At 38.4% G+C, this 15168-nt stretch overlaps 1 protein-coding gene across 2 annotated transcripts in view; it reads left to right on the forward strand.

Moving 5' to 3' along the window:
- LOC126280916 (tectonin beta-propeller repeat-containing protein) overlaps positions 1 to 15168 on the forward strand; it is a 213531-nt gene that overhangs the window by 163746 nt on the left and 34617 nt on the right. The gene's annotated exons all lie outside the window — the stretch shown is intronic.

A 15168-nucleotide genomic window follows, 5' to 3' on the forward strand; every position in this document is an offset into this window, starting at 1 on the left:
ACACTATCTTATCAGACACCTCTGTGTAATGTAGAATTGACCTCTCGATGTGACAAGAGGTGGACCTACCATTATAAAATGTTTTGGGGAGTATTGTTTTGTCAGTAGAGGGGGTATTATGTTGTCAGTAGAGAAACAGAACTGCAGAGTGGGTCAGTCAGGACAGCTAAATGACTTCAGACATGGACTAGGCATTGGATGTCACCCAAGTGTAGTGGTGTCCACTGAAGGCGGCGGCTCTATATTGCATTCTGCACAGAAACAGATGGAGAATACTTTTGGAGAATACTTTGCAGTGGTACGAGTGTGCCTTCTGTCTCTGTCGTACACACCATGCTCCAGCCATTGTGTACCCTAATAATGGGTATCACCTAGATAAGTGCTGCACTGACCCACTGAAGCTGCCAGTCTAGTAGCTAAGTAATGTCACCATATGTAAACTGACATCAAAGTCAATGCTAAGTGTTCTACATGCATTCTGAAGCAGTCATGTGAAGTTGGTACCCAATTTTTTTTCAGAGTTCTTGGTAGACATGCTGTAGTTTGCTGTACTATATCTGAATAATTCTGCAGAATTTCATGAAGAAAATACTAGTAATTCGAAAATTTTAATGTTGTAAAAAAATTATTTGCCAATTTGCGAAAATAAAATTGTGATCACAATTCTCGATAGGTCCCCGAGAGTTCTACAGAAAACCTTAATGATTTTTTTTTGTGTAGGTAATAGTTTATGAGATAGTTGCAATAACGAGGGTCCTATTTTCACTAAGAAAAATACAAAATCACACTAGAATTTTGATGACAGTTCTGATCATAGTTCTGGATAACTCTCCAATAGTTTTATCAAAGAAACCTGCTGTAATTTCTTGTCCAGGTAATTGTTAAAAACTGCAATAATATGGGACTCTTTTCCCTGACGTATAGCTTTTCGCTCAAAGGCTGAGCTTCACTGGATTAGTTGTGACTGGTGCATGTAGGTGCAGATTGACACACGTCATGTTGACTGTTGTTATGTGTCCAACTGCTGATAACCCTAGCAATCTAGTTGTAATTATATTACAACAACTTTAATTTAATTTTATATTATTTACTACGCTTAAGTACTGGATTTGAAGGCAACTGTCTCTATAATGTGCCATGACCTCTTGTTATTTCAGTGATGATTCTTACTGGAATTTGCCAGTATTTAGTAAGACGTATGCTGTTTCTTTTCACTGTGGCGTTCAGATGTGTCGTACAGTCAAGCACCTTGTGTACCTTAATACTTTCATTTCAGGGTTGGAAAATAGCAATAGGGGTAGGGGTAGGGTTGTGTTCGCTTAGAGGAGGTAAAAGAACAACTGACTTATGCAATTAAATCAATTAATTTGTGTCAGCTCAAAAAACACACACTTATTGGAGTGCCAGTCATCAGTGTTTGGAAATCTCTTCAGTGAGAAAGTGAGCACTGTCATGGATCCACTTGTGGTGCTACAGCTACCGTTGAGTATCATTTACTGAAGATAATTGTAGACCAGATTACTGGATCGAAGTGTGTTTGTGTGTGTGTTTTTTGTGAGGTGGGAGGGGGGGGGGGGAGGGGGAAGGGAGAAAGAGAAAGAGAGAGAGAGAGAGAGAGAGAGAGAGAGAGAGCTTGGTGTTGTCTGTTGTCTCTGCTCACTAGGAGGAGTCCCAACCAATGCTTAGCAGCCTAAAATAAAAGTTGTTTGTAGACTAAATTAACATTTTAAATGATTTAACTAGTATATTTAAACAACATCTGTTATAGCCCAGGAACCTTAAGTACCATTAATTTGATTCTTTTATCTGTGACGTGGTTTTGCCATCAATGAAGGTCATGGATGAAAAGACACATACTCATCCATATGTCATCTCGGACAAACATAGGCCTATGCTTGTGTGCTTGAGGCTGCTGCCAAGGGACGTCACTGTGGGGGATTGAACTCAGGGATGCAAGGGACGTCGAGCACGTCTCATGTGTCCTCCGATCGGTCCACTGCTGTGACTGCCCCGGGTACTGTCTGCACTGAGGTTGACCCCTTACCCGTGGCCGAGTGGGAGATCATTCCAAAGTCTGGCAGGCAGCAAAAAACTTTCCGAGGTGCCGATCGAAGGGCCTCCCTGGTTTGTTTGACAAACAGGCTTCGGGCGTTACCTGTGGCTGACGATGTCTCTGAGCCGGATGCAGTCATCCACCCTGTTCCAGAGGAAGATTCGCGGCCCGCAAGGTCTGGGATTCACAGAGACTGGGTTTGCTGGTAGTTGGAAGCTCCAATGTTGGGCACGTAATGGGAATCCTTAGGAACCTGGTTGCCAAGGAGGGGAAGGAAGCCAGTGTGCACTCCTTGTGCATTGCGGGGGGAGTCATTCTGGATGTGGAAAGGGTGCTTCTGGATGCCATGAAGAGTACAGGGTGCAGCCAACTGCAGGTGGTGGCTCATGTCACTACCAATGACGTGTGTTACTTTGGATCGGAGCAGATTCTGTCTGGTTTCGGGCGGCTAGTGGAAATGGTGAAGACTGCCAGTCTTGCTTCCGAGATTAAGGTGGGGTTCATCATCTGCAGCATCATTGATAGAACTACTGTGGTCCTTTGGTGCAGAGCCGAGTGGAGGGACTGAATCAGAGGCTCAAGTGGTTCTGTGACCATGTAGGCTGCAGATTCCTTGACTTGCCCCATCGGTTTGTGGGTTTACAGGTTCCGCTTAATAGGTCAGGAGTCCACTACACACAGCAGGTGGCTGTACGGGTAGCAGGGGCTGTGTGGAAGGGACTGGGCGGTTTTTTAGGTTAGAGGGTCTCAGGGAACCACAGAAGAGACGCCCGTCTAAAAGTGGGCAGGTAAAACACAGTAAGGTAGTTGTAGAAACGATTGCCCTAATAGAAAGCACTGTAGCTCAAATAGTTGTAGGTACAGAGAGCTGGCTAAAGCCGGAAATAAGTTCAGCTGAAATTTTTCAAACAGTCCAACAGTGTTCAGAAAGGATAGATTAAATACAGGTGGTGGTGGAGTATTTATTGCTGTCAGAAGTAGGTTGCCTTGTAGCGAAATTGAAGTAGATAGTTCGTGTGAAATAGTATCGATAGAGGTTATACCAGACAATCGGACAAGATTATTAATTGGATCATTTTACCGACCACCCCCCCCCCCCCCCCCCCCGACTCAGAAGATATAGTTGCTGAACAATTCAAAGAAAACTTGAGTCTCATTTCAAAGAAGTTTATAAAATTATAGTCTGTGGTGACTTCAGTCTACCCTCGATATGTGGAAAAATTATATATTTAATGCTGGCAGCAGGCATAAAACGTCATCCTAAATTGTACTGAATGCTTTCTCAGAAAATTATTTTGAACAATTAGTTCATGAGCCCAATTTAAACATAAATGGTTGTGAAAGCATACATGACCTTTTAGCAACAAATTATCCTGGACAAATAGTGAGTATTGTGACTAATATAGGGATTAGCTATGACAAGGCAGTTGCTACTAGGCTGAATACCGTAACACCTACAACCATTATAAATAAACACAAATTATATCTATTTAAAAAAGCTGATAAAAATGCTCTTAACGCCTTTTTAAGAGACAGTCTTCACTCCTTCTGATCTGATCAAGTAAGTGTAGAAAAGTTGTGGAATGTTTTCAAAGAGATAGTATCGAAAGCAATTGAGAAATTTATACCACATAAATTAATAATTGATGATACTGATCCCTCATGGAACAGAAAACGGATCAGATCGTTCTTGCAGAAGCAACGACAAAAGCATGCCAAATTTAAAAGAACGCAAAATCCCCAAGATTGGCAAAGTTTTGCAGAAGTTTGAAAGATAGCGATTACTTCTATGCGAGATGCTTTTAATAATTTCCACAATGAAGCTCTGTTCCGAAATCTGGCAGAGAACCCAAAGAGATTCAGGTCATACATGAAGCACGCCAGTGACAAGACGCAGTCAATACCTTCATTGCGTGATAACAACTGTGAAGTCAGTGATGACAGTGCTACTAAAGCAGAGTTATTAAACACAGTTTTTCAAAACTCCTTTACCAAAGAAGATGAAGTAAATATTCCTGAATTCCAATCAAGAACAACTGTCAAGATGAGAAACATAGAAGTACATGTCCTCGGTGTAACAAAGCAGCTTAAATGACTTAATAAAGGCAAGGCCTCTGGTCCAGATTGTATAACAGACAGGTTCCTCTCAGAGTATGCTGATAAAATAGCTCCATATTTAGCAATTATATACAACCACTCGCTCACAGAAAGATCCATACTTAAAGAATGGAAAATTGCTCAAGTCACACCAATACCCAAAAAGGGAAGTAGGAGTAATCTGCTGAAATACAGGCCTATATCACTAACGTCGATTTGCAGTAGGGTTTTGGAACACATACTGTATTCGAACATTATGAAGTACCTCAAAGCAAAACGATTTATTGACACATAGCACGGATTCAGAAAATATTGTTCTTCTTAAACACAGCTAGCTCTTTATACTCATAAAGTAATAAGTGCTATTGACAGGGGATGTTCGTTTGATTCCATACTTTTAGTTTTCCAGAAGGCTTTCACACTATTCCTTACAAGTGTCTTCTAATCAAACTGCATGTCTTCGGAGTATCGCCTCAGTTGTGCGACTGGATTCATGATTTCCTGTCAGAAAGGTCACAGTTCGTAGTAATAGATGGAAAGTCATTGAGTAAAACAGAGGTAATATCCGGCTTTCCCCAAGGAAGTGTTATAGGCCCTCTATTGTTCCTCATCTATATTAACGACATAGGAGACAATCTGAGTAGCCGTCTCAGATTGTTTGCAGATGATGCTGTCATTTACCGTCTTGTAAAGTCCTCAGATGATCAAAACAACTTGCAAAATGATTTAGATAATATATCTGTATGGTGCGAAAAGTGGCAGTTGACCATGAATAAAGAAAAGGATGAAGTTATTCACATGAGTATTAAAAGAAATCAGCTAAATTTCGATTATGTGATAAGTTGCACAAATCTGTAGACTGTAAATTCAGCTAAATACTTAGGGATTATAATTACAAATAATCTAAATTGGAATGATTAGATAGATAATATTGTGGGTAGAGCAAACCAAAAACTGCTTTTCATTGACAGTACACTTAGAAGGTGCAACAGGTCTACTAAAGAGACTGCTTACACCATGCTTGTCTGCCCTATTCTGGATATTGATGTGCGATGTGGGATCCGTATCACGTGGGACTGATGGATGACATCGAGAAAGTACAAAGAAGGGCAGCTTGTTTTGTATTATCATGAAATAGGGGAAATATTGTCACAGACATGATACGTGAATTGGAGTGGCAATCATTAAAACAAAGGCATTTTTTGATGCAACGAGATCTTCTCATAAAATTTCAATCACCAGTTTTTCCCTCCGATTATGAAAACATTCTGTTGGCACCCACCTACATAGGGCATAACGATCATCATGATAAAATAAGAGAAATCAGGGCTCGCACAGAAAAATTTAAGTGCTTGTTTTTCCTGCATGCCTTTTGAGAGTGGAACGGTAGAGAGACAGCTTGAAGGTGGTTCATTAGACCCTCTGCCAGGCACTTTATTGTGAATAGCAGAGTAATCACATAGATGTAGGTGTAGATGTCACTGTGCAAATGTTCTTAGCTCTAGTAAATGTGCACTATGTGATGAATGCCAGAAATTAATTATTTTTTGAGGACTTTGCTCCATAGTTTGGAGGCCCTTATTTTTGTTTATTGTATTCCATCACGAACAGACTATGTATTTTGAAGTACTCTTGCACATAATAGACAGTGTAACATTGATGGACACGCAATGTCAGATCAACAAAGAAGAAATTAAGCTTGTACTTGGATCTGATGTACTGAAAGAATTTGTGACTTACAAAAAGGAAGAAGCCAAAAAAAGATATTTATATTTGCTAAAGTAAGTTGATAAGAGTTGGCGATGACATAAGCATCATATGAAACTTCTGTACCATTACTGATGGGGAAGATATTGTTATAATTGGTCACCAAATATTGACATACCATCATGGTAATAAGGATATTGAAATGAAAGTGAAAAAACTGCTATAGCAAGACCAGTTATGAGACGAAATGAGGAACTGTTTCAGGATGTACCTCAGCAACTGGAAGACCTTGTCCATTGTACTGTCTTCTCACAAGCTTCGGATGGATCAAATGATGTATGCAGTGTTGTCCAGTATATCATTTTTATAACTGGAATTGGTGTTAATTTTATGTCTTCCAAAATCTGGAGACAATGCATGCTAAAATAATACTATCAGAAATATTTGAAAAAGTGGAGTTATGCCTGAAAAAATTTAGAAGTATGTTGTAGTAAAGTGATAAATTTGTGTAATGATGGAGAGCCATCAGTGATAGGTAGAATCAATGGCACAGAAACTTTAATCAAAAACTTTTTTAATCATACTGTACTATAATATTACTGCATTATACATAAAGAGGCATCGTGTGGAGAAATTTCCAAACCTGAAAGAACAAGAGTCAATATGCTGTGCATAAGAACAGTTTGAGCAAATGTACTGAATAACATAAATATTGCAAAGCTCATTTGAAAGTCATTTTCATAAGTTTGATACCCATTTTTAGTTAATAATCAAAATATAATACATATTCCTAGTGACACAGAATCAGAGCTGATTAATTTAAAAGCAAATTTTTTGTTAAAAATTAAATCTGTAAGCTATTTTCATATCAAAATAAATCTGCTATAATTAATTTCTGGCATTCAGATGCAGTGCACATTTCCTAGAGTTAAGAACATTTGCACATAGTTGTATAGACCTATGTCTGTTTGAGATGACGTACAGATGAACATAAAGCTTTTCATCCATGACATTTATTGAAGGCAAAATTACATAATGGATAAAACGATCAAATTAACAATTTGTAAGGCTCCTGAGCTACAACAGATGTTCCAATACACCAATTAAATCATTTAAATGTTAATTACATCTACAAATGACCTTTATTTTAGGCTACACATTCCACATCATTACGAAGTGTAGTATTCATGATCTATGGAACAAGTACTAATCTAATCTAATCTGGCTGGGACTCCTTCTAGAGAGCAGAGATTACAACACCAAGTTATCTCTCTCTCTCTCTCTCTCTCTCTCTCTCTCTCTCTCTCTCTCTCTCTCTGTCTGTCTCTCCCCCCCCCCCTCCCCCCCAATTCAGAAATCTGGACCAGAGTTATCTGCAGCAAACGACCCTCTTCAGCAGATGCAGCACCATAAGCAGGCTCTACAACAGCGCTCACCTTCTCATTGAAGAGATGATTTCCAAATACTGATGATTGATGGTACATTAAGCATGTATGTATTGAGCTGACACAAATTAATCAATTTAATTGTATGAGTCAGTTGATGTTTTACCTCTTTTAAGTGAACAAGACCCAACCCCTATCCCAATCTTCAAACCGTGACAACGAAAGTATTAAGGTACAAAAAGTGTTCGACCTGGTGACGCATCTGAACTCCTCTGTGCAAAAAATAGCATATTTCTTGCTAAATACTGGAAAATCCCATTATGTATCAAACAATGAAGTAACAGGAAATTGTAAAAGTAAGCAAATTATAGAGACAGCTACCTTCTAATCAGGTACTTAATTGTAGCAAAGAATATCAAATTAAATTTAAGTTTTTGTGATAAAATGTCTCCTCTCTAGGAGACACTGCCTTAAAGAAGCACTGTCCATGTGGGTGGAGAGGTTTGCATGTTTAGATGACACCAAGAGCTATGCCGGCAGTAGCATATCTACTGGCAAGGCTTCCCAAGTCGGACAGGTCTTAGTCGATGAACCAGACAAAGTGTGTCTCAAAATGACCTCTCTTTCCACTCCCTGTCCTTCATCATTTCACATTTGTAAGAAAAAGGGAGATGAACTTCAACAGCAGAAGAGAAAGAAATTCATCTAGGGGAAGGTTACCCCAAAATCAAATACCCTGGTCCTCCAGATTGGGGGCTGCCAATGGGCTACCACCCCATTACGGAAAACTTGTTAATGGTAAACAGACTACAAGGAAGCCTCAGAATTTGATAATATGAAATAGATTAAAAGTGCCTAAAGTAAGTAATACAATGCAGAAATAGATGAAAAATGGCAACTGCCATTAGATTTCTGGGGTTGTTATCAATTGGATACATAATGACAGTTGACAGGATGTGTGCCAACCTGTATCTACATGCATCAGTCACAACTAGAGCAGTGAAGTTTAGCCTCCGAATGAAAAGCTATATGTTAGGGAAGTCCCACATTATTGCAGTTATAAACGATTACTTTCACAAGAAATTACATTAGGTTTTTTGATAAGATTCTTGGGTTGTTACCCAGCACTATGATCAGAACTGTCATCAGAAATCTAGTGCAGTGAAAATAGGGACTGCATTATTGCAGTTATCTCATAAACTATTATGTGTGCAAAAAAGTCATTACAGTTTTCTTTATAACTCTTGGGAAGCTATTCAGAATTGTGATTACAATGTTATTTTTGCAAATTGGCAAATAATTTTTTTACAACATTAAAATTTTCCAATGTCTAGTGTATTTTCGTGAAATTCTGTAGAATTATTCAAATTTAGTACAGAGAATTCTAGAACTATTGCATATATACCAAGAACGCTGAAAAAAATGTATATTTCTTGGAAATTGGTTGCCAGCTTCACAGCTATTCGTAATTTTGATCATAATGTTTTTTTGGAAAATTCTACAGAACTGTTAATTTTTTTTACAGAGAACTCAAGAACTATAGCATGTCTACCAACAACAGCGAAAAATAAGTTTATTTCCGAAAATCAGTGCCAGCTTCACCAAATTCTGTGAAGCTTACACTACAGGCATATGTGGCTGACAGATGCTATTGGCTGGAGTCTTATGTGGCGCAAGTCTCCCTTGCATTGTGCATCATCCAACCATCTGCTTCCTTATGTGCACACTGCTGTAATAAAACCATTAGTGACATTTCAACCTTTCTAAAGCTGCCCAAGACAATTGTTGGTGATGTGATTGTGAAGTGGAAATGTGAAGGAAAAACCACAGATAAACCAAGATGTATTGACAGGCAGAAAATGTCTAGCATTGTGGAGGGTAGTTATAAAACAATCATGTGAAATCAATGGAAAGAATCAATAGTGAATTCCAAAGTGTTACTAGCAGTGGAGCTAGCACAATGACTGTGTGTAGGGAATTAAAAATAATGTGGTACAATGGTTGAACAGCTCCTCATAAGCTGCCCATTGCTATAGTCAGTGCTACGCCACTCTTGAGGTTGTGTAAAGAGAAATGCCACAGGAGAGTTGATGACTGGGAACAGTAATTAGAAGTGATGAATGCACTATACCTTGTGGCAATCTGATGTTAGGGCTTGGGTTTGTCAAATACATAAAGAATGTTACAGGCCTTCATGTGTAATGCCAACAGTGAAGCGCAGAGAAAGTTCTCTTACAAAACGGGGGTTGTTTTCCATGGTTGGAATGTGGTCCCCTCATTGCACTTAAAAAAATGCTAAGTGTGGAAGGATATTAACACATTTTACAGCATTGTGTACTGGACACAGTAAAGGAACAGTTCAGAGATGATGACTGTTTTGATTAGCATAACAATGCACTCTGTCACAAAGCAGCATGTGTGAGACAAAGATATGTTGACAACAACATTCCTGAAATGGACTGGCCTGCCCAGAGTCTCAACCTTAAAGCAGTTGAACAGCTTTGGGATGAGCTAGAATGTTGACTTCACTCCAGACCCCAGTGTTGAACAACACTGCCTCCTCTAGTTTCAACTCTGGAGGAAGATAGTGTTATCATTCCTCAACAGACATTCAGTCACCATTGAAATTGTCCGCTGTAGAACTGTTCATATGTTCACAGCATATAGTACACTGATCCATTGGACAATGTAAATTCACTGCCATGGTGTAATGCCCCCCTCGCTCCTCTCTCCAACTGCCCCCACCTTCTCTGCCTCAGAGTCTTGTATCAGTCAAGTCTGTTCAACCCATATGCCCATTCTATGCCAATTGGCAGTTGATGTAAGTGACATCTTTAACTTTGCTGCCATCCAATTTTAGACACCCTTTTAAATTATTGTGTTCCTGAGTGCTGTAATTGTTACCTATAATATGATGATGCGTCATCAGAGTCGTTCAGTATAAAGGCTGAAGCCTTACAGTCTGGTCTCGCATATAACTACATTGTTAAATCTTCTACTCGCACAACTATATATATTAAACTGGAAAACAAAGTATGTGCCTAACTGTAGAAATATTCACAGACATTGCATTTTAGCAAAAAGAAACAAAAGGTATGACATTCCTCAGCAATCAACAACTGATTTTCATTATGAGTTTCTTGGGAACCCCTTCTGAGAAGTTGAATTAGGAATTGATGGAAGGATTTTTGTCTGGGAGTGATGCAGAGAAATCTACATTAGGTAATGTAGATACTTTTTTAAGAAGAGATAAAATAATTCTCACTTCAATTAAGATTACTGTGCATCATGTATCAACATTTTATTATGCTGAGTTCACTTATAAAATGAAGGGAAGAAACTATAAACCCATGCATTTCTCAGTGATTGCAGAGTATGTATGTAAGTATGTATGTATGTACATGTAGATGTACTGTGTGACACAGTTAAGAGAGAGTGTGAGTGTGGGTCATACAGCTTTGTGTGGTAACATTGAGAAGGGGAAGTTATTTTGGTTTTTTTCTGTTTGCTACCTACATTTCTGCTTAAATTTATAGTTGTGAGAATGTACTTGTTTTTACTGGCTAGTCAAAGCTTGTTTATTATTAACAGTATATTAATGTAATGTTCAGTTACTGCTTTTTAAATTTTATTTGTGATTCTTTTGTGTTTATTGTCTGGTGTCATTAATTCATGTGTACTAATGACCTCAGTGATGTGCACCAGGAATACATCAATCCTTTTTACCTTGCACATAATGGAGCTATCCTGTACTAGTGTTCAAGATGACCAGCTTTTCTTTTCCAACCTTCTATTCTTTAAAACTTTTTTGTTGACTCCTGTACAAGATAAGTAATTTTAGTAGTAATAAACTAATTTATTATGTTAATTATAGTGCTCTTTAAGCGTACCATTAAAAGTTTTTGTCTTACTCGCATATTTTCACAGTAATCAAGCAAAGTTTGTTTTGTTTACATATCACGGCCAGGCCGAACTTTTGAGCTTTCAGATTAAACTTCATACCGCAATTTTAAATGCATTTACTGATGGTTTAGTGTGCCAAATACATTTGCTGCCTCTTTATATCTGTAGAGTATCGTCATCTCTTAAGTAATTTCCAGTAAGAAACTTCTGAACCATTGTTTACATTGTCGCGAGTAGGCCTAATTTTTTGTACACGTATTTTCATTGTTTTCCGGTAACTTAATTGTCTTTTTGTCACTAAAATCGATTTGTATCATGAGTGTAAAGTGCCTGACATGCCGTAGAATCGTTAGCTCCGGAGTCTGGTGTGATGGATGTAGTAACTTTTTTCATTGGGGAGATTGTAGTTGCGTGGGAATTGGGAAAATGAGCGAGACTCATCAGTGGTTCTGTAGGCTATGCAGTAGAGATAGAAAGATTGTGGAACAGGAGGGGAAAATTGCTGCCCTTCAGGCTGAGTTAGATGAGGCTAGACGAGAACTGTGCAGGTTAATGGGGGAGAAGGGTAAACAGGGGTGGGAAGTGGCAACAGGCATAAGGAACAGGCCAAGAAATTCTTCTGACAGCTTTGTTATTAATGTACAAAATAGGTTTGACCTGTTGCCTCAGTTGGAAACTGATGAGCCTCTCACACAAGTAGATGTAGACAGGGCTCAACAAGCTTTCAGCAGCAAATTGAATAAGAAGGTAGGGAAATGTGCAAAGAGAAAGAAAGTCTTGTTGCTAGGTAGTTCGCATGCTAGGGGTGTGGGCCAACTTCTGCAGGATGAATTAGGGTCAGAATACCAGGTCACAAGTTTTTTCAAACCTAGTGCTGGACTGGGGCAGATTACAGAGGATTTAAGTTCACTATGTAGAAGCTTTACTATGGAAGATACCGTGGTTATTGTGGGTGGGCCGGGCAGCAGTATTGACAGAGATCCGGGGTACAGCATAGAGTGTGACCCTGCAAATATTGCATCGGCATCGAGTCATACCAGTGTTGGGTTTGTGTCGGTTCTGGAGCGCCACGACCGGCCTCATTTGAGCTCTTCTGTCAGGAGAGTTAATTTGGAGTTGGAACGGCTACTTGGATCTGATGCGGGGTCACACATTGGTGTGGTTCCTGTTGATTCACTCTGTAGGTGGGACTATACTAGACATGGCCTACACCTCAACAAGAAGGGGAAGGGTAAACTGGCTGGGCTGATAGCAGGAAATTTAAAGGGGGGAGGAACTACATCTCATGGTGGTAACTCTTTTTTAGTGTAAGATCAGTGTCCAGTGGGAAACTCAGCCAGGCAAGTACTAAAGATGTTAAAAAAGTTAAAGATACTCACAAAAGTAAAATGAAAAATGTTAGTATATTTCATCAAAATATTGGGGGATTGAAGAATAAAATTAATGAGCTTCTGCTTTGTTTAGAAGATATAGAAACTGAGAATGTAATAGATGTACTATGCCTGTCTGAGCATCACACTGTCACTGATATGCAAAAGGTTAGCATCAATGGGTACAAATTAGCTGCACATGTAAGTAGAGATAATATGATGAGAGGAGGAGTTGCCATATATGTCAAAAGCTTCCTCAGCACAAAACATTTAGAAACTAAAAAATTTTGTGTAGAGCAACATATGGAAGCATGTGCCACTGAACTAAAACTAAATGATGGCACTTTCATAATTGTAACAGTGTATAGGTCCCCCTCAGGGAATTTCCAGCTATTTCTAGAAAACTTGGATGCTTTGTTGTGCTGTCTGTCAGACAGGGGGAAGCAAATTATCATTTATGGGGATTTCAATGTTGATTCCCTGAAAGAGCGTGATAGGAAGAATGACCGTGTAGTATTACTCAATCCTTTCAATTTGAGCTCCGTCATTGATTTTCCTACTCGGATAACAAAGAACAGCAGGACATTGATAGATAACTTTTTTATAGATAAATGCTTATCCTGTTGAGAATGGTCTTTCAGATCATGGTGCACAGCTGGTTACAGTACATAGCATAGCTCCATGCAGTATATCAAATCAGAATTTCAAAGCAGTGCGTTCAATTAACAATATAAATACTGCAAACTTTAGGGAAAGACTAAAGGAGCTAGACTGGGATGAAGTGTATAAGGAACCCGATGCAAACTTGAAATATAACTTATTTCACGATACATTTTTAAGGGTATTTGAAAATTGTTTTCCCAAGAAAACAGTGAAACATAATTGCAAGAAAACATATAAAAAACCTTGGCTAACTAAAGGAATAAGAATATAAAGGAATAAGAATATCTTGCAACCGTAAAAGAGAACTGTATCTAACAGCAAGAGGGAGTACTGACCCCAAAATTGTTCAATATTATAAAAACTATTGTGCGGGTACTAAGAAAAGTTATTAAAAAGTCCAGAAGCAAGTGTATCATGTCTGAGATCAGTAACTCTGATAATAAAATTAAAGCAATTTGGAATATTATTGAAAGGGAAACAGGGCAACCAAGAGCACAGGAAGACTTTAGTGCCATAAAACTGAATGACAAGTGTACTAACAAACAATCTGAAATTGGAAATATTTTCAATAATCATTTTTTAAATGTTGTGGAGAAAGTAGGATCTAGATCTTCACTAGAAGAGGCAAGGCTTCTAATGGAAGAGGCCATACCTGTGCAGTTTGAAACAACTGTATTTCCATGAACCTCTCCCTCTGAAATCAGTAAAACAATAAACTCACTGAAAAGTAAAAGCTCTTACGGAATTGATGGCATTTCCAGCAAGATACTTAAAGCTTGTTCCCCACAGATAAGTAGGATTCTCAGCCACATATGTAATACCTCTTTGGAGCAGGGTGTTTTCCCCGATAGACTGAAATATGCCATTGTAAAACCATTGCATAAAAAGGGGGATACGTCGGATGTCAACAACTATCGCCCAATCTCTCTTCTGACAGCTCTATCAAAAATTTTTGAGAAAGTAATGTATTCAAGAGTAGCCTCCCATATATGTAAAAATAAAGTACTAACAAAATGTCAGTTTGATTTTCAGAAAGGCTTTTCAACAGAAAATGCTATATACACTTTCACTGATCAAATATTAAATGCTCTGAATAACCGGACATCACCCATTGGTATTTTTTGTGATCTCTCAAAGGCCTTTGACTGTGTAAATCATGGAATTCTTTTAGATAAGCTAAATCATTATGGTTTGAGGGGGGGCAGTGCACAAATGGTTTAATTCATACTTAACTGGAAGAAGGCAGAAAGTTGAAATAAGTGGTTCATGTAATGTTAATACAACAGCTGATTCCTCAGACTGGGGGGCTATCAAGCACGGGGTCCCACAGGGTTCGGTCTTAGGTCCTTTACTGCTCTTGATATACATTAATGACTTACCATTCCATATTGATGAAGATGCAAAGTTAGTTCTTTTTGCTGATGATACAAGTATAGTAATAACATCCAAAAACCAAGAACTAAGTGATGTAATTGTAAATGATGTTTTTCACAAAATTATTAAGTGGTTCTCAGCAAACGAACTCTCTTTAAATTTTGATAAAACACAGTATATACAGTTCCGTACAGTAAATGGCACAACTCCAGTACTAAATATAGACTTTGAACAGAAGTCTTTAGCTATGGTAGAATTTTCAAAATTTTTAGGTGTGTCCATTGATGAGAGGTTAAACTGGAAGCAACACATTGATGGTCTGCTGAAACGTCTGAGTTCGGCTTCGTATTCTATTAGGGTTATTGCAAATTTTGGTGATAAGAATCTCAGTAAATTAGCTTACTATGCCTACTTTCATTCACTGCTTTCGTATGGTATCATATTCTGGGGTAATTCATCGTTGAGTAGAAAAGGATTCATTGCTCAAAAACGTGTAATCAGAATAATTGCTAGAGCCCACCCACGGTCATCTTGCAGACATCTATTTAAGGATCTAGGGATCCTCACAGTAACCTCACAGTATATATATTCACTTATGAAATTTGTTGTTAATAAT

The sequence above is a fragment of the Schistocerca gregaria genome, chromosome 1 (genome assembly GCF_023897955.1).
Source record: "Schistocerca gregaria isolate iqSchGreg1 chromosome 1, iqSchGreg1.2, whole genome shotgun sequence".
NCBI classification, from domain to species: domain Eukaryota; kingdom Metazoa; phylum Arthropoda; class Insecta; order Orthoptera; family Acrididae; genus Schistocerca; species Schistocerca gregaria.